At 46.0% G+C, this 25,793-nt stretch overlaps 1 protein-coding gene across 2 annotated transcripts in view; it reads left to right on the top strand.

The window, feature by feature from the left end:
- The window catches only part of LOC139746021 (rho GTPase-activating protein conundrum-like), a 361,826-nt gene that overhangs the window by 313,792 nt on the left and 22,241 nt on the right, over nt 1-25,793 (top strand). For both annotated transcript variants that reach the window (XM_071656821.1, XM_071656822.1), the window contains exon 3: nt 7,024-7,063. The gene's annotated coding sequence lies outside the window, so the exon portion shown is untranslated. The remainder of the gene's footprint in view (nt 1-7,023; nt 7,064-25,793) is intronic.

The following is a 25,793-nucleotide window of genomic DNA, read 5'->3' as shown; positions in this document are numbered from 1 at the left end:
CCACCACCGACACCACCACAGTGGCTACTTCAGCACCACCACCACAGTGGCTACTTCAGCACCACCACCACAGTGGTTACTTGGCACCACCACCACCACCACAGTGGCTACCTAGCACCACCACCACCACCACAGTGGCTACCTAGCACCACCACCACCACCACAGTGGCTAATTCAGCACCTCCCTCCACGAGTCGTACGGTCAAAACATTCTGTCTGTCAGTCTGTCTCTGTTCTCAGCCTGGAGCCCCCAGTGAATAAAGGTGTACAATAAAGTAATTCATGTGGATTAAGGTAGACTGTGTTAAAGCCGAGCTGGCGTAGGAAATGAGGAGCTTCGCAAAAGGTCAAACCACCAGTATACAGAGCCAGAACCATAACACACCTGGAAACCATTTAAGGAAGATGGAGTGGACGTAATGTATACATTTAATTTTCCAGTTCTTCCAGTGTAGAACATTTCGGTAATGAAGAACCTTGTGAGGAGGTTGGGAGGTGATCTTGCTTAAGGGATGTGTGTATACACCGTTGTGTCGCTACGAACCTAGATTGTGACCTTGACTTTCCCTCCCCACTCCAACGCCAACCCACACACCCACCGCCCACCTCAACGTGACCATTACATAAAAAAAAAAAAAACCGAATGAGAGAAAGATCGTTATTTATGGTATAAGTGGGCGACCGGCATGTTGAGTTCGCGGTACGTCTCGATAAGATGAGCCAAGTATAGCATCAGGTGGAGATAAGGTGTACATCTTTACACACAGGGGGGAGGAAGGAATGATAGACTGGGTGACCCTCCCGTTCTAGTGGTGGCTTACGCAATCGTCAGACTGTCTCACCTTGGGTTACAACGTGACCCCCCCACCTCCTGTAGGCCCTCACTAGGTCACCTTGGGTCTCAGTGCGACCTGGAATATTTATGGTTCCTGGATGATCATGGGTCGGCAGGTGGACCTGGACCCCATTGGTCTCTGGGTCAGATTCTCTTGGGTCACCAGTGGTCAGAAGGTGTCCTGGATGGTATTGGACCCAGGGTTACTATTTGTTAAGAACATGACCTGAACCCTAATGGACGTGGTCATAATCAGGTCACCTTTTTTTATGACATTAACGGTCTGAGTCACCACGAGTCATCTTCCTGTGACATTAGTGAATTGGGTCACCACTTGGATAAACACTCAACTCAGGAGGACTAACTGTGAGTCACCAGGATAATCACTGGGTCACCAGGACAATCACTAGGTCACTAGGACAATCACTAGGTCACTAGGACAATCACTGGGTCACAAGGACAATCGCTGGGTCACTAGGACAATCACTGGGTCACCAGGACAATCAATGGATCACCAGGACAATCACTAGGACACTAGGACAATCACTGGGTCACCAGGACAATCACTGGGTCACTAGGACAATCACTGGGTCACAAGGACAATCACTGGGTCACTAGGACAATCACTGGGTCACTAGGACAATCACTGGGTCACCAGGACAATCAATGGATCACCAGGACAATCACTAGGACACTAGGACAATCACTGGGTCACCAGGACAATCACTAGGTCACAAGGACAATCACTGGGTCACCAGGACAATCACTGGGGCACCAGGACAACCAGGACAATCACTAGGTCACAAGGACAATCACTGGGTCACCAGGACAATCACTGGGGCACCAGGACAATCAATGGATCACCAGGACAATCACTAGGACACTAGGACAATCACTGGGTCACCAGGACAATCACTGGGTCACTAGGACAATCACTATGTCACCAGGACAATCTCTGGGTCACCAGGACAATCACTGGGTCACCAGGACAATCACTGGGTCACCAGGACAATCACTGGGTCACCAGGACAATCACTGGGTCACTAGGACAATCACTGGGTCACCAGGACAATCACTGGGTCACCAGGACAATCACTGGGTCACTAGGACAATCACTGGGTCACCAGGACAATCACTGGGTCACCAGGACAATCACTGGGTCACCAGGACAATCACTGGGTCACCAGGACAATCAACATGGGCAGGATGGACTCCATTTAAAGCGAGAAGGTCTTTGACGAGATTGTACTCTGTCGTGTCAACAGATGATGGTGCAGGTGGGGTAACAATATCATCCCTTCGGATGACCTCCCACCTCCGGAGGTTCTGCTATTCCATCTGTAAACATCGAAATTCATAACTTCACATATCTCTTTTACTGACAAGTTATTCCTTAAGCTCTCTCCTTCCTCCCTCCCTCCTCCTCCTCCTCCTTCTTCTTACCTTTTTTCGAGGCTACGTCCGTCTTGCTAATATGTACCTTTTCACAAGTAGGTGTAGCAAGGAATCACCAACACCTTGGCAACAGGTTCCTCTCTCTCTCTCTCTCTCTCTCTCTCTCTCTCTCTCTCTCTCTCTCTCTCTCTCTCTCTCTCTCTCTCCAATAACATAATCCCTCACCCCCCCCCCCAGCACCACCACTTGATCACACTCTTCCCGGCAGGTGGCTCTCGTAGGACGCTCTCTATGTAAATATCGGATTTCAACACGGATGGATGGATGGCCTCTCCCTCGTTTCTCTCCTGAAGGCCCAGGTGCGACGAGCACTCACGTGCCTCTTCGGAAACCTTTCCGCTCCTTTGCCTTCCTTCTTACATACCATCATCCACCATAGACCACACGGATGGTACGGGAATACGCCCTTCTCTTGCTTGTCCCTCAGCCCCAAGTACGATCCGTGGCGTCTTCTTCATGTCTGCTACATTCTTGATTGTTTCTCATTTGTTATGATATTGATCATTTCACTTTCAAGGTTCCCCCTCACTGCCGCAAGGGATGGAAACCTTCCCCTCGTCCACCAACCCTTTCTCTGCTGTCTTCACCACCACCATCTCACACTTACTCCTCCCTAGCCTGTATTTCCTCATCCAGTTTCTCTGTGATACTTTGTTGTCCGACTTCCCTTAGTCTCAGACTACTAACGTCCACTTTCCCCTTCATCTCGTTCACCTCCGCCTCACGAACTTAACAACAAGACCCTCTCCTCCCCACGAACACTTCCTGTAACACTGTCCATCTGGTAGAAGTTGTTACTTCCATTCCTTGGGATCCATTTCTGACTGCTCGCCTAAGATGGTCATCATGATTACCCATGTTTCCTCGTAATGCTCACTCAGTTCCACTCATTCCCCCAAGATGCCGTCGTCTTTGCTTCCTCAGCGAACTGTTATGTCCATTTACAGCTGGCTCGCACGAGGCTAAATCCAAAATTACGCACATCCAAGTTACAGGAGCACGAAGTGTTTACATTCCTTCCCTTCACCGTTGGTTGATGATAATGGACGATTTCCACGAGTTCGTATGACTTGGGAGGTGGACACGTCTGGTCAGATCGCTGGTGTGTATACGTTTTGATATCTGGAGTTGTGCTCCGTTCGTAAATATATCGCTGTGTTTATGTTGTATTGCAGGGCATGTCAACACCTCCCCGGTAATTAGTTGGTCCATAGCTGTTAAACGTGGGTACTTCCTTATGGAGTAATACAGCTAGTCACCTGGTAATGGATATGTCATCATTAAGTCATCCCAGCCCCTTTTCCCAACATCCCCATGCAGGGTTAGCACCAGTGGCGAGTACGTGTTTACTGGACACCCTTGCACCAGACTCCCCCACCTCCTCCTCCTCCTCCTCCCCCAACTCGGCACCCTCTCCCTCCCGCACCCCACCCGCACCTTTACATGTACGTCTAAACAGTCTCTCATGACAGACCTGTCAACGTGTATTAATGAGCTCATGACGTGCCCCAGCGACGTCATGATGGGCCGGAAGTGGTCACTTATATAAGTGAGAGATACTGGGTAAGATATTACACTCTCCATCGTGTACCTGTGTCCAGGAAATACTTTGAAAAATCACACGAGATAGCATTTGAAATGTCGACTTGGTACCCCATCTTTGATAAGGCTGGGTTCCCCCCGTGGATATATAAAGCCGCGCTGCCGCGAGTCGGGTATCACAACCAACACTCACCAGCTCACGAGCACAGCTAACTCTCCCGCTGCCCCGCTACTGAGTTATCATCTCCTGTCCGTTGGCTTGAGCCAGCCTGTGGATCCTGACGACAACTCGAGTGGGTCTCGCGCCGATTACGCTCGTTTGGCCATCAAGAGCTCACCGTCAGAAGTGCCGGCTGCAGCTTACTGTCGTCTTGCTTCCTTGTCCTCTCCCCCCCACCGTCATGGAGTCTGGCAACAAGGACATCGACACCCGCATCCTGCTGGCCCCCGCCGTAGTTGTCCTGTACCTGCTGGTGGTACTTGAGACTTACCTCATCGAGAACACCGCCTTCAGCTACGTCTTCCAGATGTAGATTGGTACTGCGACGATTCACAGGGTTTGTGTCTTGTGCGTGCTATACATATATGTGAAAGGCGTGAACCAGAAGATTTGGCATTGTCTTGCAGACTCGTCTTTCCTGAAGGAGTAAGCCAGTGACGATTGCTTTAGAAAAAAAGAAATAAAAAAGGCACTTTGAAGACCTGAAGGGCCTGCGTGGTTACTGACTGAGAATTCTTTATCGTCGCCAAAAATTCAAAAACCTTTACGATGGAACCTTTCATGGCCTTCGACAGTGACAGCAGCGGCCCTTGTTGCTCCAGGACCGTCAATAAGTACTTAAGATCGGACTCCGAGTACTCGAGAACGACTCCAAGGCCTTTAGACACCGTCTCCGGTGGTGACTCCTGCCAACTCCCAAAGGCCCTCAGCAGTTCGATAATGAGCGGCACATGTGAGCCGCCTGACGAAGTGGGTTATGGTGGGGTGTCGTGGATGGCTCAGGGATGGAGCAGTCAGGACACTGTAGAGGCCCTAAGGCCTCTACTGACGCTACTCCTGCTGGTGATGGTGTCGCTCTCCTTGGAGGCCTACCTCTCCCAGGCTGTCACATTAAACTACATTTTCCAAATGTAAATGTAAGCTTGTGTTTGACTCACTGCTGACCCCAGCATCACTCACTCATTAGTCATGTAAGGTCTTTGAATATGTATCATCTACATTGATTTGTATAGAGAGAATATTTTTTATATATTGTTATTATTTATACACAATACAAAAATGAAATTTTTTCCTGTATCTTTTTTATAGAACCTCTCCCGATGGACGTGTTTATACCCCTTTGTAGTTACCACAACCAAGTCATAAGTCATAGATGAAAGATAAAGGTTGTAATGAAACACACAAAGAAAATGTATATCATAAAAGAGTTGCTGAATACCGGTATATAACATAGAAAGATCACACTCACCTTGACTCTCACCATCATTCATCACAATGTAAGATGGTTCTCACCGAGGGTAGAAAAAAGAAAATATATATCACTTAAGACATCGTTCAGCCAGATGTGTTGAGGCTTGAGGGTGGTGTTTATACTGTGCTGTCATCCGGAGCCTGGGTACGGCCAGCTCTGTTTGCCCCGATACGACGCCACCCTCCTTATGGATGAAACCCAAGTACCCTTAGCCATGAATTTTTACGTAAGGTAGGCAGGGGTAGGCAGGCAGGAGGACCTTGGGACTGGATCTGAGTCAGTGGGGCGGACACAATGGGTAGCGGGTATCATCTTCCCTAGGTGCGTCGCGGGGCGATCCACCAGTGAAGGTCACCAAGTAGTACCCAGGTAGTACCCATGCATGCCTCCTGCCGCCCACCACACACACACACACATACACACACACACGCCCCACGCCCTCGGGCATGCTACCCATAGTGTCCTCTACCGCTGCTGCTTGCTGTTGCCGGTAGGAGCTAGGGAGCTGCAGGGAGTTCTTGTTGCATGAGAGGACGACTGACTGAACTCCTCCTCCCTTGTCCTGGATACAGATGGAGGGGGACATAGGTGTGAGGCAGGCGATCTGGTGGGAAGGGGAGGAGGTGAGTTGTTTGTCAAGGTTGCCGATGTGGTTTTGGGTCGTGTTAGAATTTCCGCTGTGCATGTAAGGCTCCTGGGGGGGGACCTGGTCCAGTGGCGAGAGAGGTACTTGATGTAGGCGCTGTTGGGGGACTTGGTCCAACAGCGAGGGAGGTACCTACTACATGTGTTCCTGGGGGACCTGGTCTAGTAGCGAGGGAGATACTTAATTCAGGTGCTCTTAGAGGACCTTGTCCAGCAGTGAGGGAGGTACTTATTACAGGTCTTTGGGGAAGTGGTCCAGCACGCGAGTCAGGTCCCCGTCGTAGGTGTTGCTCTGACAAAAAAGAAATCGACATGCGGATGACGCCACAGATACTGAAAGCAACTAGCCAGTCTCACCCAGAGACAAACAGACACAAGTATAGTAACGGAGAAAGTGATGTAAGAACTACAGAGCTGAGGACGTAACAGACACGTTAGGTAGAAAAGCAGACAGGATTACCTCACGTCATCGAACGTGTTTACACAGACGGTTCAGAGTTTTAGAGAAAATTAGGTGTGAGGTGTGTCTGTGTATATGGTCTTATTTATACATGGGTCTACTCCGTGTTATCCATGCCGTCATGAGAGAGACGAAAACTTTGCACCTTTTCCTCCTCCAATCGGAGACATGGACAGAGAGTCATTCGTTTATGTCATTGCCTCTGGTGCGTTGGGGACGACGCGCGCTTCTGCCACATCTCACGTGGACGGTGCCACAGTCTACGGTGTGTGTATGCCACACTTCACGGAGGAGCTCCGTCTGTGTGTGTGTGTTGCCTGGCCCCATCGCTCCTCGTTATTCCTCGTAGTATAGGATCCACTCACCTCTCGTTGGTCACAGGAAGGGATAGAGGAGAGGGATGTGAAGTGGGAGTCGTAGCAATAAAATTAGCTTGTCCGTGTGTATGTGTGTGTGTGTTTGTTGTTATTGGTTAAGTAGGAGAGCTTGTGACGTAATGTCTCTCTCTGATCCTGTCGTAATTTACTTTACGTGATACTACTCATTGTACATTCACAAAGATATACATAGAATGGATCAAGAAGTGATGTTTCATTATATTTCTTTCCTTCCAGATGGATGGTGGCAGAAAGAACGAATACAAGTACTAAAAGGGTAAGTTCCAAGGGGATGCTATGTTCATTAAAGTTCCTGGTGCCGCTGAGTACGATTAGTTCCTGGTGACGCTAAGTGCAGTACCATCCTGGTGCCGCTGAGTACGGTTAGTTCCTGGTGACGCTAAGTGCAGTACCATCCTGGTGCCGCTGAGTACGATTAGTTCCTGGTGACGCCAAGTGCAGTACCATCCTAATTCTGTTAAGTACGGTAAGTTCCTGGTGACGCCAAGTGCAGTACCATCCTGGTGCCGCTGAGTACGGTAAGCTACTGTTGCTGTTACGAAGTGTACGTTCCAGGTGTTGTTTGGTACCGTTGATTCCTGATGCCGCTAAGTACAGTAAGTTCGTACTTCCGCCAAGTGCAGTACCGTCCTGGTGCCGCTTGATATGTTAAGTTCCAACGCCGCTTAGTACGGTATGTTCCTGGTACCGCTAAGTACAGCAAATTCCTGCTGCCGATAGGCACGTAAACATTTCTAATTTTTTTTTTTTTCTTATTGGAAGGACAACGAAAAACACATTGTTCTGCTCATCCTAATGATAATGACGCAGAGGCGTGAGCACAGTAACTCGCTGTTATTAGGTGTTGGAGCGATGGTGGTGGTGGTGGTGGTTGGTGGCGGCAGTGAGGTTAGCTTGGGAGGGTAAGTGTGTACAGTGCCATCACCTGCGCTAGATGTGTGCCTCCTGCACACACACAAAGGAGGAGGAATACTGGCCATCTTAACGAGAGGCAGCGCTTACTGTCTCATGAAATACGGGGTGACGCGCCCATTCAGGCAGTATGTATTAATGGTAAAAGTAACTGTAGGAAAGAGATGTAAGGTGGCGCTGATGGAAAAGCACCAGCATGAAGGAAGCTGAGTTACATGGGAAGGCTGGAGTGGAGGGCTTTGATTAATCCATATTGGAAGGAAGAATAATGACCTATTTCAGCAGTGAACAGTTCCTCGAAAGATGTAAGGCTAGGGCATCCAGAGGACGCAACATGAAATTAAGCTTGAAACTTTTCTGGAGGGGAAAATGCGAGCAAGAACTTCTGTTGTATGAGTAATGAATGAATGGAACAAACTGAATGGTGAAGTTGTGCATGTGAACAGCCCACAGAAGATTAAAAAGTTGTATGATAGTTGAGAAAGCTCGAGAGATGGGGGGGCCTCACGAGTGTAAGACAGTCCCCCTGTACAGTAAAAATAGGTACTTACACACACACACACACACACACACACACACACACACACACACACACACACACACACACGACATTTGCACTACGACCCTAAAGCTGTGTCTCTTCCCTTACTGCACCTTCAAGCTTCCGCATTCTTCACCAGGGTGTGTCCAGGGAGACCTACCTGAATGAGTCTTTTCCCTCCTCTCTCTCTCTCTCTCTCTCTCTCTCTCTCTCTCTCTCTCTCTCTCTCTCTCTCTCTCTCTCTCTGCAAAGTCTTCCAGTTCACGGTACTCAGTCTGGCTGTGTTTGAGACGGAGGCGTTAAGACAGTGCACAATAGAACAAGGACCTGACCTGATGACGAAGATCGCAAACATCTGTGAACTGACCTGGGTCACCCTTGTGACTGAAGTAGTGGAGCACCTGTGGGTAGAGGTAGTGGAGCACCCGTGGATAGAGGTAGTGGACCACCTGTGGATAGAGGTAGTGGAGCACCTGTGGATAGAAGTAGTGGACCACCTGTGGATAGAGGTAGTGGAGCACCTGTGGACAGAAGTAGTGGAGTACCTGTGGATAGAGGTAGTGGAGCACCTGTGGGTAGAGGTAGTGGGGCATCTGTCGCTGGTGATGTTAACGAGTGGTATTCTGGAGCCCGCATGTTGGGAAAGGTCATGGGGTAGTGGGTTGGGTTGGGTTTCGTGGGGTAGTGTATTGTCCCCCATGCAAGGTTATACAGTAGAGGTTAACGGAGAGAGAGAGAGAGAGAGAGAGAGAGAGAGAGAGAGAGAGAGAGAGAGAGAGAGAGAGAGAGAGAGAGAGAGAGAGAGAGGCGTCGTCTGGACGGTCTGTCTACACGATGGTTCCCCTGGTGTGGAGGGAGATTTTTTTCTTTTTTTTTCCTTTTTCACGTCGACGACTCATTTCGATCATGGTCCCTCCTCTCACGCTGTGGGTGAGTGACTTGATCTCTCGAGTGGGACGTTACGACCCTTGAGGACGACAGTACGACCCTTCGGTGGCCTGGCCTTTGACAGGATCACAGGAGAACGTGTACGAGGGGGGTCGGCCCCATTGATCGTGGGTTGGTGGTGGGTGTGTGGTGTTCCCGCCAGAGGTTTGTGATTTTTTTTCGCTAGGATGGTAAGAGGAGAGGAAGAGGTGGGACAGGGCTAAGGATATGATGTAAGTTTTCGATGCCTGCAGAGGACTATCTGGAAGTGTGTTTTTCGTGCCTTGTTTGTAGACCCTCGGCAGACTTAGGGTGTGTATGGGTTCGTGTTGTATCCTTTTTTGTTCACCGATGGATGATGACCGGAGCCTCCCTGACTGAGTGCTTTGAGGCTTCGAGGGAACCAATTGTGGGTGATCCATGTGTGTCCTGTCGTCCAGATCTCGGGGTTGTCTGTAGTTTTGCATCATCGTTGTCACCAAGTCTCTACCATACTCTCTAGTCTGCTTCTCTTAACGTATGAACCGACGGGTTGAATCTGTAGTCGTTAAGTGCTGTTCTACGTTCTCCTCAATACAGGAGTATCTCTCATTTGTGACGAAGCGTAGAGCCTTATTTTGTATCTGTGTGGTGTGCGCCACTTCCCCTCCCTCTCTGTCTCCCTGTCTTGGCCCACAATAACCCTCCTTCCCCCTCCCCCTCCTGGTCCTTATCTTGGAGGCTAGGCAGTTGTGTACCCTCGTCGGCCTGCCTCAATACCGTGTTAGATAACGACCTTGTGGGTTTTAAGTAGAGGGGGCGTAACTGGTTAGATGATAGGCCGAAGCTACGGCTAGCAAAACCCCAACCCCACATACTATCCCTTCCTAGTACACCGACCCTCCAACCTCCAAACCCTACTATCCCCATGCCTCCAACTCCCCCGTCCCTTCCTCCTCCTGTCTGTGTTTCACTCTCACTCTGGGCCACGGGCGTTTGTTTACGATGCACCCTGTGCTCTCCCTGGGAGCGATAGCGTTAAAAAAAAAAAATGATTACCGGGGTCACAAAGAACTCTTTGTCAGACTCCAACAGCCAGATAACTGTGACACAAATCATTACAAAGTTGGTTCGTTACGTAAACGTACAGTGTGAAATAAAGTTATGTCCTGAATGCAAGAACTGAATACAGTTTCAGAATTTCAGGTGTCGTATTGTCAACAGTAAGTTGTTGCACCATTTTCTTATGGGGGTTTGTTTAGACCTGTTCCTTTAAGAAGCACTATGTTGTCACAGTCTGAGACGCAGTGTTCTCGTGTGTGACCATATCTCTGGCCACAGACTTTACAGTTCACATGACTAACGTCTCCATGTAGGCCAAAGCGCCAATGGCACTTATGTAGAGCCTTAGTGTAGCAGTGACAACGTCTGATCGTGTTACTCTCTTCCTATACGTGTTTTATCTGACACAGTTCAATGTGATGAAAAGTGGATCTGCCGAGGCGTGCTTGCACAAGTCTATGTGATTCACAAAGAGACCCTTTGATTCTTTCCTGATGTACAGTTTTAACTTTTCTGATTGACGGCCCAGTGTTGTGTTTTCAACAGCTTCTTTTTCTAAGTGCAAGTTTGGCTAAAGCATCAGCTTTTATCGTGCTCCCTGAGGCCTGTATGAAGTGGGATCATGGCACTTTGATTTGAATCCATTGACTGATGGTGCTTTCATGGCCGTGTCCGGCTTTAGAGACAAGCACGACACACATTCTAATCTCGAGATGGTCAGAGCAAGTAGTGAGGATAAAGATTCAGAGATAATTACCCTTTCTCTAGTTGCGATTTTTTACAAGCTCAAGGACGATGAGGATGAGGGACAATTGAGTTTGTAGGGTAGATCGCGCTGTTGTTTTTGACATTTTTCTATGATCCATTACCACACTGGGCTGGATCACAATGGCAGCACTTCCAACCCTCCCTGTGGCAGAATTGAGAGAGCCATCGGTATGGATGCAGTGGGTCATGTTAGTTTTCGGTCTTGCGTTTGTGTATATGTTTGAGAACGCTGGTTGGGCCACGTGTTGACGGTCAAGATTGTGAATGATTAGTTTCTTGGATATGGTAATCTCAGAGGAGGAGCTGCTATCTGTCAGAGAGGCGGGGAAATGCTGTTTCAGCTTCCTGATGTTGTACGATTTCCTCCAGACATTATCATGTGACTGGCTCTTATCTGGATCAAATTTAGGTTCACTTGCGCCCTGGCATAGACGATGTGACATTTCTATAGAGACCACAACATGACGTAAATCGCCACGAAGAGGTTTCAGTCCTATTATGAGATTCAAGTATTCTGTCCTCATCGCTACTCTCACTACGTCCTTCTTCTTCTTCTCCTTCTCCGCATCCACTCAGAAAAGACCCCCATCATTTGTCTCCTACGAGAGCCTGGACGACACCTGCTGCAGAGAATCACCGTGGTCCTCCTCCTCCTCCTCCGGGGGCCCTCCCCGCCCGCTCCTTCTGCAGGAGTTGGTCAGCAGAACTCGTCATGGTGATGAGATTGTAATGTAATCCCGGTCCTGAGCACTGATCTGCCGCCTAGGGGACGTGTGTGTGTGTGTGTGTGTGTGTGTGTGTGTGTGTGTGTGTGTGTGTGTCGGAACGAGGTTGTGACGCCTGTCTAGGGTGGAAACAAGAGAACCTGATACGCTGAGAGGGACGACATTGCTGACGCCGGGAGGGAGGTTGGGGCTGACGCTTCCCGTAGGGGTAGGTACAGGTAAAGATACGAAGTCAACCGAGAGACAGGCTCTGTCAGACCGGAGTGTTGAGAGAGGGAGACAGGAAAGAATTGGATCTATCATGAATCATATGTGACGATGCAGAAATACCGTGTGTATGAAGGGAAAAAGAAAGAAAAAAAAAATAATTATGGTTCTCTGGCCCAGCGTATTTGTTCATCTCATCTGAAATGTCAACAATGACGTAAGGGTCTGCAGCGGGGGATATGTAAATGTCATTTACATCCTTGAGTACGACCCTTGTTCACGACGGTTACCGACCCTTGGGTATGAATGGACTGGCCTTTGACGTGAACTTTGTGGGTCAGAGGTCGAAAGGCCAAGGAAGTCGTATGTAAAAGTCGTACCGTCGTCGTGTCCAAGGGTTCACACCCTCATCGTACTCGAGGGTCGTCCTGTTGTTGTGCTCGAGAGTAGTAACGTCGTGCCCAATGGTCCTTCCCGCTTGTTCGAGAGGTTAAACGCCAATGAAGACAGGCCAGGCGCCACGTCACGACCATAGCAGCTTCCCCCCGTAGTGACGCCCGCGCGTGGGCAACAGACCCAGGCTTGTGCAAGGCGGCGTGAGCCGTGCGTGCTGGCGGTGGGTGAGGCTGAAGCAAGACTTAGGAAGGTGACAGACGGTGGAGGGAGGAGGAGGTGGTGGTGGGTTCATGCGATACATCTGACTGATGAGAGTATTATGAAGAACTTGAGAGAGACAGGAGCATGAACCTTGACTCGTCCTTGGTTCCTGGAACAGAAGAACAATGTAAGAACCTGTAAGATGAGTATGAGAGAGAGAGAGAGAGAGAGAGAGAGAGAGAGAGAGAGAGAGAGAGAGAGTATAGTTTTCTCCTATTTTTTACAGTTCAGCACTTTGATTAATGCTGTTTTACAGTCTTGAACAACTTGTCCATGTTCTGGTACAGGCGTGAACACCCTTGTTCATAATCTGATACACGTGAACACCTTGGTTTATGCTCTGGTACACGTGAACACCTTGGTCCTCTCTGTGGTACACGTGAACACCTTGGTCCTCGCTGTGGTACAAGTGAACACCTTGGTCCTCGCTGTGGTAGACGTGAACACCTTGGTCTTCGCTGTGGTGCACATGAACACCTTGGTCTTCGCTGTGGTACAAGTGAACACCTTGGTCCTCGCTGTGGTACACATGAACACCTTGGTCTTCGCTGTGGTACACATGAACACCTTGGTCTTCGCTGTGGTACACGTAAACACCTTGGTCCTCGCTGTGGTCCAAGTGAACACCTTGGTCCTCGCTGTGGTAGACGTGAACACCTTGGTCCTCGCAGTGGTACACGTGAACACCTTGGTCTTCGCTGTGGTACACATGAACACCTTGGTCTTCGCTGTGGTACAGTGGTGAGCGCCTGCACCTTGTGACGCATCAACTGCTGGATATTTCCAAGTGGGGATTTTGACCCATTCATGTCGTTATGTGTTGTGTACGGTGTCCCTTTGTCATGAAACTGGTCCTTGTGTCCTGTGTGTCCCACTGTGGTTTTCAATGTGGATCAAAGTAATTCAATCTCTCATGGGTTTCTAGTTGTCAAAGTATCATTATATCATTAACATATTCTCGTGTAGTTACCTTTACGTTCTTGTGACTGGTTGAATATATATACATATATATATATATATATATATATATATATATATATATATATATATATATATATACATATATATATATATATATGTTCCTCGAGTGTTACAGTAATATGTATATTTCTTGTTAGGGCTACAAATTAAGAGGTTGTAAAATTCACACAGTACGGAGAAGTGAGAGAGAGAGAGAGAGAGAGAGAGAGAGAGAGAGAGAGAGAGAGAGAGAGAGAGAGAGAGAGAGAGTGGGGGGAAGGTAGTATTACCGTGGTGTTGCTATGCAGTACTGGTCCGTGTGTGTGTGTGTGAGGCTGGTGTCGCGTCTTACAGCTGCTATGTCGTCTGCCACAGGTCAAGGGCTTGGTCTGCCTTATCTCCACCCAATAGAACAATGGTGTGTTGGGTCACCATACGGCCTGATAACTTATCATCTCCACCTGAACCGAAATTCTTATAACTCACCTCCGTTCAGGACGTGTGGTCTGTTCCTCCTCCTCCTCCTCCTCCTCCTCCTCGTCTGTACTCTGACTTTTGCTCCCTGACTTGAAGAAACCTCATGGGGGCAGGGAGGAAGAGGAGGAGGGGTAGGGTGAGGGCTGGTTTCTAACAGTGTGGGCAGGAGAGACCTGACCACATGACGCCACTTGCAGGTTTCTAACAGTGTGGGCAGGAGAGACCTGACCACATGACGCCACTTGCTGGTTTCTAACAGTGTGGGCAGGAGAGACCTGACCACATGACGCCACTTGCAGGTTTCTAACAGTGTGGGCTGGAGAGACCTGACCACATGACGCCACTTGCAGGTTTCTAACAGTGTGGGCAGGAGAGACCTGACCACATGACGCCACTTGGTGGTTTCTAACAGTGTGGGCAGGAGAGACCTGACCACATGACGCCACTTGGTGGTTTCTAACAGTGTGGGCAGGAGAGACCTGACCACATGACTCCCACTTGCGCCTAAAGGACCAAAAACTCTGGGATTGGGTCAAGGGTTGGGAGTAGAGGAAGGAGGAGGATTTGGGGGGAGATGGAGTAGGTTGGGGAGGGGTGAGGAGAAGAGATGGCAATTAAATTACCTCCTCCTCCATCCACCAATCTTCCCTCCCTCGAGAATGTGGCAAAACTAAATCATCGAAAAAAAGGGAATTAAAAAAAAAAAGATAAACCACAGTCATGGAACTAGCAGTCAAAGTCTCTCCTCTGCCAGCCAGCCAGCTAGCCACAAACCTCAGGTCGCCTGAACTTGAACTTGAAGGCGCGGGAGAGAGAGAGGGAGGGTGTGTGTGTGTGTGTGTGTGTGTCTGATATGCTGGCGATGTGTCAAAGAGGAGGCAGCGCCCGGGTTGCTTGTTGGTTTTACCCCGAGCGACCAGCCGGGTCTTGGAATCTCGTCAGAAATCATTGACGTCCGACCAGTCGTTCTCAACTTGTTGGTGGAGAGAGAGAGGGGACGACTGAGTACGACGGCCTGGAGGCGTGTCGTGCCCTCCCTGACACACATCCTTATTAAACGACCTCCGGCAGCCATGGGACCTCATGCCTGACTGGTTCTGCATGATAATACCCTATGGAAAAGCGTCAACATATGAGAATATATATATATATATATATATATATATATATATATATATATATAGATAGATAGATAGATAGATAGATAGATAGATAGATGGATAGGTAGATTGATATCGGAACTATTTCTGATATCTTGATCTCATTGAGAGTGGCCACTGAAGTCATGTGTCTCCTCCACAACACCAAATGCTGGACAGCGAGTGTGTTGTTGTTGATGGCGTCATATAAGAATACATTTGTTTCGTACTTTTTTTATGTAACCTGTAACGTTTCATGCATTATGTATTGTGGTAGAATAGTAATGGATATGATATTACATGTTTTTATTCTTCCTTGGCCACGTTATCTGTCTATATATGTCAGTCTATAATTCTCTCTGTTTGGCTATGTCTATATCTATCTATCCACCTATCTATCTATTAGTAAATCTATCTGTCTATCTATCTATCTATCTATCTATCTAGCTGTCTATCCATGTATATATATATATATATATATATATATATATATATATATATATATATATATATACGTATATGTTACGTTTTCTTTTATAGGAAAATCCTCAATTATTTTTTTTCTCCAAGAGATGCAACAGTGGTGAGTTGAGGAGGAGATGAGTGAGCCAGTTGTCGACCATCGAGCTCCACACCATATGGGTGGATTTCGTCCTAGTAACAGCCAAGTTATGGTATTGGGGTGTGTCCGTGTCGACGGCTTTATGGCTCCTTACCATACGGGTGGTTCTCGTCCAAGAAGCAGCCAGTCGTACCCTATCGTACCCATGGTCAAGGGTGGTGGGGTGTGGTCCATTGCTGGGGGAGAACACCTGCTCGAACACCTGGACCAGAACTGATGACTCCTGGTTCTGGTACTGTCGGACACCTGCTCGAACACCTGGGTTACATCTGACGACTCTATAAGCCCTGCTATTGCTGCACACCTGTTCAACACCTGCCTCAGAAGTAGCCGGACTCAAACGACAATAAAAAAAAAAAACACTTGTCTGGACACTTGGGATCAAAGTAGTGACCTTTACTCCACTGGATTTAATCCAGTCCTCGTAAGAAAAACCTGTCATGCACCTGGGTACGAATAGACAGCTGTGTTCCACTACCAGCACAGAGAACACCTGTTACACCACCTATGGGAGGAGGAGTTGTCGTCGTCAACAGGTGTTGAACACATGTGCAGTAACCACAAGGGGGTAGGGGCAGAGGGAGGACCATTAACCATGAGGTGTACATTTGTGGGTGGGTCGAGTGATGGGCCTCAGGCAAGAGAAATGCTGTCCAGTAGGTTCATTGGTGTGTGTGTGTGTGTGTGTAATTTCCCATTTGTACTGTACGGGGAGGGAGGGAGGGAGTTTTGCACTCGTTGGGGGGCGCCCCAAGCTCCTGACCATTCTGTTATCATAAAAGGTCTTACATTTCTGTATGGTTTGTCTGCATTAACCATGTACTTGATGATCATGTTGTTCCATTCATCCGTCATTGTTACGCAGTCAAGGGACTGTTTCACATCTTTCTTCACAAGTGTCTTTGCATGATTTCATGCCATGTCCTCTGGATGTTTTGTCCCTCCGTCATTTGAAGACCCGCTCACTCACTGTCTGCGTCATCGGTTTGTTATTAAAAACTTAAAGGTCGTAATAAGGTCACCGCACACTCTTCTCTCTTCCAAGGTTGTTGGCAAGTTTAGGAAGCCTCTAACCTTTACCTATAACTCAGCTTTCTTAATTCTGGCCCCAATCTGTGTTGCTCTCTTCTGTATCTTTTCTATTAGCTCTTTGTGCTGCTTTAGGTGCGGTGACCAAACTGGAGAAGCATATTCAAGCTCTGGTTTTATGTAGGGTATGAAGAGCTCGCTGGATATCTTCTTGTCCATGAACTTGAGAGCAGTTCTCATAATTGTCAACAGACAATTGGTCTCCTTAACCGTTCTCCTAAAGGTGACACTTCGGCGACAGGTTCGGGGGACAATGTCAAACTCCTAAGTCCTCCTCACACGCAGGTTTCCGCAGCTCATTTCCTACTAGATGGTCATCATATGGAACCCTTTCGCGGTGACTTATCCTCAATATATTACATTGACTCGGTGTGAACATCATCAGCCATGTATCAGACCAACTATTGGAGTCTTGTCAACGTCTCCTTTGAGGGTGCTAGGATCCTCCACGCTTTTTCCGCTTCCCTCATGACTTCTGCATCATCTGCAAACATATTCAGGTAGGCGTCCACACCTTTTCCGCGAGTCACTTACATAGATGAAAAAATAGTTAGGACCCCAGAACAGAATCCTGTGGCACTCCGCTGATGACTTCTCAACCCATTTCAAAACGGCTGCATTGACCTGAGTTCGTTTGTCCCTATCGGCTTAGAAATATCGACTATCCATCGACGTTGCCTGGTGATCCAGCTTCTTAAGCAGCCTCCCTTACAGCACCGTGTCACATGCTTTCTGGCAGTCCAGATAGAGACGATCCACCCAGCCATCCCTTCTGTCACAGACAGAGCTCACCCTCTCGTAGAAATCTAAGATGTTTTGTTACACATGACCTCTCTTACCTACAACCATGATGTCTCTCAGTTAAGTAATTCATCTTCTGGTCATCTTTTTCCAGTACCTGTTGACCACATTCCTCAGTAGTTCAGTGCCTCTTTCCGGTCCCCTTTCTTATAATGTGTGAGGTTTGCCCCTTTTCTACTCCCTTGACTCTTTGTTTCTCCCCAGTGACATCTGGAACAGTATATCAAAGGGTTTGTTTAGCGTACCTGCCCACATCATCTTCATGAATGCCACGAACCTTGGATGAGTCAAGACCTTTTAGTGTTCTGTGTTTGTAAGTTACAGGAGGAGAATCTTACGTTCGTGTTGCCCCGTGTTTCTTAATTTTGTATATATATGTACCATGTCTTTACTTCTATGTGTAGTATATACGGAGGCAGACAGATAGGTTTACTTCTATGTGTAGTATATACGAAGGCAGACAGACAGACAGACAGACAGACAGACGCCAGCCTAAAGCCAGGTACCTGTCTACTGACCTGGCCCCAGGAGGAGAGGGGAGAGGGGGGGGGGGGAGATAAAGACCCTGGATTGGGTGGGGGATCGACTGTCACGTCCAGGATTCGAATCCATGTGGTACCGACTCATGGTCTGTATCACTGCCATGGAGGCCCATGTGTGTGTGTGTGTGTGTGTGTGTGTGTGTGTGTGTGCTGGTTGAGGTTGTGTGTGCTGGCAGTAAAGCAACGTAGTAATACAGCTTTATTGCCACAAATGATAGGTGTGTATATATTAAGAATCAGATGCTTGCTTTTGAGGATTCCTCAGGCGACATAATAATATTTTTTCCCCCCCCCCTCATCTTTCTTAAAAGGCCAAATCCAAGATGGCCGCCATGAAACTTGTATTTCGGCCAGTGTAAAAATGTGTTCGTTTTTCGAAGCAATGTTTATGACAGTTAATGAATATTGGAATCAAGATTTTCTTTCCAATGATAATGATGATAATAATGATAATGATACAAAGAAATAATGCAGTTCTGTCGTGTTTATGGGATACAAGATGGCGGAGCAAAATTTAAGATGGCGCCCATTGTTATTTTCCCCCTGGTCAAACGAGAGTATAAACAAGGGACGCGGGTACACAGGACGAACGAAAGACTCCAGGCGTCCAGGTTGTACACACCATTTTCTTTTAACCTCATAAGGGCGACGGTACGACCCCTGGGTGCAACCCGTGGGAGGTTTGGTGGCCTGACCTTAAGCTGTTAGGTCAAAGGTCACACCCACACCCCCATCCCAAACAACCGCCAGGGTCACGCGGGTAACTTCAGAGATGCAAGAACAACATCTTTTTACGCAGCTAAACAAATGAATGGTAAATATATTCATGAGAGTCACGTAATGAGGATTTTCTCTGACCCTGTATGTACACATGAGGAGCGTCTCTTGTTTTGTATAACCCTGTGGCTCAGTGTGGTGGCTGGAGAAGGAGGTTCACATATAGCTGAGCTCGAGGCTGGAGGAGGAGGACATTGGCTTGGCTTGAGGCTAGAGAACACTGGCGCTTGGTTTGTATATGGCTTGGCTTAGTGCAGGGGGATATCAGTTGGGTTCACTTATGGCTTAGCTCAGGGTTGGATGACGTGGGTTTTGCTTGTACATGTTGGTTGGCCTGGTGCTGTGATGCAGTGTTGTGCTGTCTCGTACACGCAGACCAACTCTTGTTCTGTTGAGCTATTTTCTATTTTTTTTTTTAAATATCAGATCCTCCGGCCATGGACAAAATGCCTCATCGAAGCCAGGACGTAAAAGAAATATCATATAAGAACCGAAAATGACTGGGAAGGAGAGAGAGAGAGAGAGAGAGAGAGAGAGAGAGAGAGAGAGAGAGAGAGAGAGAGAGAGAGAGAGAGAGAGAGCAGGAAGACATTACTTGAAAACCATCGTTCCTCCCCCTCCTCTTCCTCCTCCTCCTCCTCACTCTCCTCCTCCTCCTCCTCCTCCTCGTTCTCCTCCTCCTCTTCAACTTACCGTCTTGCAAAATTGTTGCTTGTGGTTGCCAGACTTAAATTGCTGCGTCCTGCTCATGACTGCAGCCGTTCGAGCGGGCGGACTCACATGCAATGCATGTTACCAGTACGGTGCTGGAGATTACTGGAAGAGAAGCACCATGGAACAATCTCTCGTGTGTCCCCATCGTTCTCCGGAGGGGCGAGGCGAAGATGTCGGTGGATGAAGACTGCAGACAGAGCAAGGAATGAGCTCAAATTGATGCAGGTTTTAATGACTTCTTTAATTCGCAGCTGATATATATATATATATATATATATATATATATATATATATATATATATATATATATATATATATATATATAAACCCTGAGGAGAGGATGAACACCCGTATTGGGTGCAGGTCATGGATATAGGATTCGAACCCGGGGTGGATCCGACCCCTGACAGGCCCGTGCGTGACTCATGGTCAGTAACGCTAACCACTACCCCATGAAGGTTGCATTTTACGAGGTTCTCTGTCGGTGTATTGGTTTGGAGGCAACACTTATTCTGATGCCAGGGTTCTCTGCTGTTACTCTCGTACCGTGCAGTTACATACATGTGCAAATGTAGGGTTTTACGTGGGCGTTAAAGAAGGTAGAAACAGCATTCAAGTTGAGTAGAAAATGACTGTGTACATAGTTTATATAATCCTGTCCTCTTGGGGAGATAACTAGAAAATATATATATATATATATATATATATATATATATATATATATATATATATATATATATATATATATATATATATTGGAAAGATCACAATTTTGCGCGTGATCAAGATATTCCTATGAGCCCACGTGGACTCATAGGAATATATATATATATATATATATATATATATATATATATATATATATATATATATATATATATATATATATTGCAAGAGGTCACATCGTCAGGAGAGATACAGGAATGAGATAGAAGACGTGGAACAGTCACCTGATATGCAAGGAAGAGACGTCTCTCTTTGTGACACCTGTTATGTTGGCAAGTCCAGTGTTTTCGCTAAATGTGCCGTGACGCCATCTTCGCACAAGCGTTCCGAAAAGACAAAAAAGAAAAAAAATAAAGTGTAGCCTAGTGGTAAAATTGCCTTCTTGAAGTACAGGCCTCTGGTGGCCATAACATGAATGGAAAGATAATGATTACGTATTTACTTTCACATGCAAGGTCATTACACAGTGAGTGTGGCAGCGTTTGAGTGGCTGGATTGGATAGTAACGGAAAATGAAAGTTAGGAAGCTTTCCAAAGGTCACGGGGGGCGAACACATCAGTATCCTAGGATTACTGTAATCTTATCTTCCTCTGTTTGGTGACGTTTAGATTGAGTGTCACACACTGCTCCACCTCGATGTCAATGTCAAGGAATGTCATGGGGGAGAAATGTTAAGTAACTCTTTGTTTTCCTTTCTTTCATGGCTTTTTCGAGGACTTATGACATTGTACTTTTGTGATTTTGTCAGTCGTGGTGCCGGAGCCATGATGGAGCGTTGTGACGCTCGTCTTCTTTTGTAGGCGCTGCGACTGCTCTCGGTGAAGATTTTTGAGATTTTCTTTTTTCTTTCTCTCTGTCCTTTGACGGCTTTCAGCACAGACGAAAGTCTTCATCGAGGCTTAGGCTTTAATCAAATCATGTAACAGTATTGAATGAATTAGAGGTAAAAAGAGAAGAAAGATTATCGAAGAGTTTTAGAGGAAGTGGAAAGGCTGCCTTAAAAAAAAAAAAAAAAATGGCCTGGTAGTAGCTGTTAGGAAAGATACGAGTGAGTAAAAGAGTTCCAAGGCTTAGCGGTGTACGAGAAGAAACAGACATCACAACGGCTCACCCATCCTTGAAAAAGCCACACACTAATCATGTGATGCCATGGCTTACTCAATATTACATAGTAACCGCACGAATAAATGTCAGCCAAAATACAACTTGTCTGTTGCTTGCTAATAATTCCCTTTGTGTGGCATTCTTTGTTCCACATAAAACCTGCATGACTGTCTCGTTGATGTAGGGGGGGTGAGGGTGACGCATTACGTTTGACATCATCCGGGCAGCCAGACGCACGGACCAGCAGCATTCCCGTGTGATAAAAGTCGCCTTAGTGGCTCAGACAAGCGACTGATCCACTAGCGACTTTTATCACCACCGTCGCCGTGGCTGCCCGGTCGATCGGTCTGCGTCCAGTGCATAGCGGCGAGTGACGTGTCGAGCTACCCAGATGATGTCAACATAATCAGGTGATGTGTCATCTTCACCCAGGCGGCAACGAGGGAAACTGAGAACTTAGGTTCGGTAGAACCATTAGATGACATACTACACATTTTTTTTATCCTACCTAGACGTATATCTATTAAGACGACGGGACCATTTTCTATGAAAAGAGTCCCAGGACCTTTCTAAAGGCTTCTGCAGACCAAGGCTGCGCTACTTCCAGAAGCAAGAAAATGTGCACTTCTTTGGAGTGAGAAACTCTTTGAAAAGAGTTTACCTCCAATGATACAACCTCACCAAAAGTGACTTTTCACTTGCTATGTAACCTTGAGCAGGCAGAGTCCAGTAATATATATATATATATATATATATATATATATATATATATATATATATATATATATATATATATATATATATGAAAAAGAAAATGATTGACTATACTAACCCGTTCGTAACTGATTCTTGTTTCACTACAGAAGACATTATATCAGTGTTTGAGCTGATTGTACAACGCGAAAGCCAGAAAAGATTAAAAAAACAAATAATTTTTCACCATGCGATCGATTTGGTAATAAATGTCATTGAAGAAGAAAACACCACCTACAAAGAATTTTCCCGCCATTATTTGTCACAGAATGTGTCTCGTGTTATATAATATTCAGTGGTGTTACAACACTCATCAGGAGGTGTAAGTAGTACAGATTATGTTGTGTTTTGTTGTTGCTGGGCAAGGTTATTTCTCCGAGTTCACATGGCCATTACTAGTCCTAGCCTATCAATTCGTACCCACAGTCTTGAGAGGTTATTATCAGTAATGACCAGTGATAGTTAGGCCTACACTGAGAGGTTACATGATAGGCACTTGAGTGGAGGTTGTATGGTGTCGTTGGGGCACGAGGCTTAGCTTATCACTTCGAACCCAAAGTGGCGAGAGGGGCTGCTGTGTAAGATAGGCTGTTGGTAGTAAGCCTAGAACGACTCCATCTGTCATAATATTTCTTTTGAATAGCTAACGTATGGAAGATGTATGAGATCAGGGAAGCAGGTCTGTAGTAACTTCATTTCATATAGTTTGCATGTGATGGTAAACAAATATGTATAGAGATTATGGAATCATGGAACAGCATCACGTAAATTGCATCAAAGTCGACGTGGCATTCCGACCTTTTGGTAATCGGCTGTTTATATACAATGGGGTAGGTGCCTGGTAACTAATATTAATTATCCGTGTGTTATAGTCTTCGATTTAGCTTAAAATTGTAAAGGAAATGCACCTTAACAGAATATAAGCATTATCAGTGTAAAGTTTGTCGGTTTTATGGTAATTCTGGAGTGAGAAGAAATGATAAACTCAGTGGAACAAGACTTTTTATTTATTATTATCGTAAAAGGAGTTACTTTTTGTGTCACCTGCGTACATGGCAAACACTTACGGGTCGCTTTGTCCATCGTCCGTTATCAGGTGTCGCTTCTTGATTTAGTGAGGATGTGTGTGTGTGGTGTGTGTGAGTGATGTGTGTGTGTGAGTGATGTGTGTGTGTGTGTGAGTGATGTGTGTGTGTGTGTGTGTGTGTGTGTGAGCGAGACACTGAAACTTTATGGTAGAATAGCGTGCCGTTCCTATCACTCACATTTATTGCCCATTATGTGAGTTAGTGTTTTCCAGCCGAGACCTTAGTTCGGGTGTGATATATTAACAGAAAAAGATCTACATTCTTTTGAGTGTTGTGAATACTGTGAGTATGAAAATATGTATGTGCTCAGCGTTATTTTATCAGAATCATTTTCATTTGTTTCACAGGCTTTTCTGACTAATTGAGTTAGTTTGACAATAATGTTTAACATGTTTTGGAATGTATCCGACTTGAACTGCAGGAAGAATTTTTTTTTTTTTTACGAATTTGTAGACGATGCCGTAGCAAGATACACTTTAGCCAGGTTATAGCTTCCCACACAGACCTATTTCCATTTTAACTTAAATGACAAGTTGTGTATTCTATTCACTTCTACAGTCTGTGACTAGTCAGTTATAAGTGGCAAGTTGTGTGTACTATGTACTTCTGCAGTCTGTAACTAGTACAAACTTTCCATTTCATTTTTTTTTTTTTTCACTGATGTGTGTTTGCAGTTTCTGGCTTAATCAACTGTCAATACCCACTAGGTTTAACCACCGACATTTACATAGAGATCAAAAGTGGTTTTAGAATATTCTTAACACCTGAAAAAAGAATTCTAGATATTTCGGTTGCCTTAAATGATCCTACCAGATGACAGGTATACAGCCAGAACAACCAACTTAGTCTAATACCTGTAGCTGAAGGTGCTCACCTGATTAGCTTTCGGTATAACCAGGTACTGTCTTAGGTTTCATCTGAAGCCGCACTTTTTGCAATAAGAGCTATTAACATCCGTGGCAAAGAATTCTACAAGGGCTATGAAGAAACAGGCAGCCTATTGCACAGAGCGACCAGAGAAACTACGATTGTTCAGATGCTGTGTTATCTAACGCAAGGAAAAGTACGAGTTTACTTCATCTTATCTTGAAGTTAATATAAGGGTGATAAACTTCAACCCTAAGACAGATAGACAAATATGGTCTGAATTCAAATATAATAAAAAAGGGGCTACGAAAATGAGGTATACAGCAAATGTTATGCATATAACAAGCGCATGTTATGAAAATAAACTCTCGGTAGGCGCTAGGCTTTTTTTTTTTTTTTTTTACCTTACACTGTACTGCGGCTGTGACGTTGTAGGACTTGATGTACTTTTTCACCTTGAGATAAATAGATAACTTGGGTGGGTACGGCTGGCCTGACACATCTTCCCGGCCGCGAGCAAATTAGGTCATGTGGAGTTATCCATATGATGTTGACGGACCATCCTTAGACCTTCAGTGGTAAACTGTCTGCTCTTGTTATCAACTGTCAACATGTTTACCTCATATTAGTTCCTTGGTGGTGGATGGTGTCTTTTAGCGTGGTTGAATGTGTCGTTTTTGCGAGTGGGTGTTAGCTTCTCTGTATATATATATATATATATATATATATATATATATATATATATATATATATATATATATATATATATTCGTCCTTCTCATGTTAGCATTAAAAAAGGCCTTCAGATGGAACGTTACTTACGGTTGGAAATTATTTCTTTAGGGGGTGGCTTGGCACAGACGCTATTGTGAAGAGGAATATTAAAAAATGATATATGAGAGTAATAGAATCCGAATAGAATCTGAAGCCTAGTTGATAGACGCCTGAGTCTTTAAGCCCTACTTCCCTTCCCAACTTTGACCACTTTATTATAGTCCCCGTTACTTTAAAAGGGAGGGCTGTGGCCAACTAACATAAAACGCTAATCCCTCTTTATTAGCCATTTTTATTCTTTGAAGAGAATTAATTGAACCTGAAATCTAATACTGGTTCCTTCTCTGTGTATTTTTGCCTATGATTTCCGTGTTACATTCTTGTGTAATAAATTCTGGCTGAATACCCTAGGGAAATGACCAGCACAGCCGTTGTGATGGTTTGCGCCATGAAAGAAGAAAAAAAAAATCTCAGATAAACCCAGGCTTTATCTCGCCGCCGACAGGATTTGGGCCATTGTATGGGCAGTTACGTAACGTGAGTTCATACCCACAGTATATCAAATTAGTGCTATACCGTTGCATGCTTCTCACTATATGATTTATTGCAGATGGCGCCAAGTTTGAGATATTTCTCATGGTTTAAAACCCCAAGTAAACGCTGACTGGATAAATGGAGGCAGTTGGACATCAACACCACAGCGTGTGACACGTCTGGCATGCACCGTTGTCTGGCTAGGATCAGGGGAGACGCTCTGACGCAATAGGGTATGGC

The sequence above is a fragment of the Panulirus ornatus genome, chromosome 63 (genome assembly GCF_036320965.1).
Source record: "Panulirus ornatus isolate Po-2019 chromosome 63, ASM3632096v1, whole genome shotgun sequence".
In the NCBI taxonomy this organism is placed as follows: Eukaryota; Metazoa; Arthropoda; class Malacostraca; order Decapoda; family Palinuridae; genus Panulirus; species Panulirus ornatus.
Note: the sequence above shows the minus strand (reverse complement) of the source record. Positions and strands in the feature narration are given on the sequence as shown.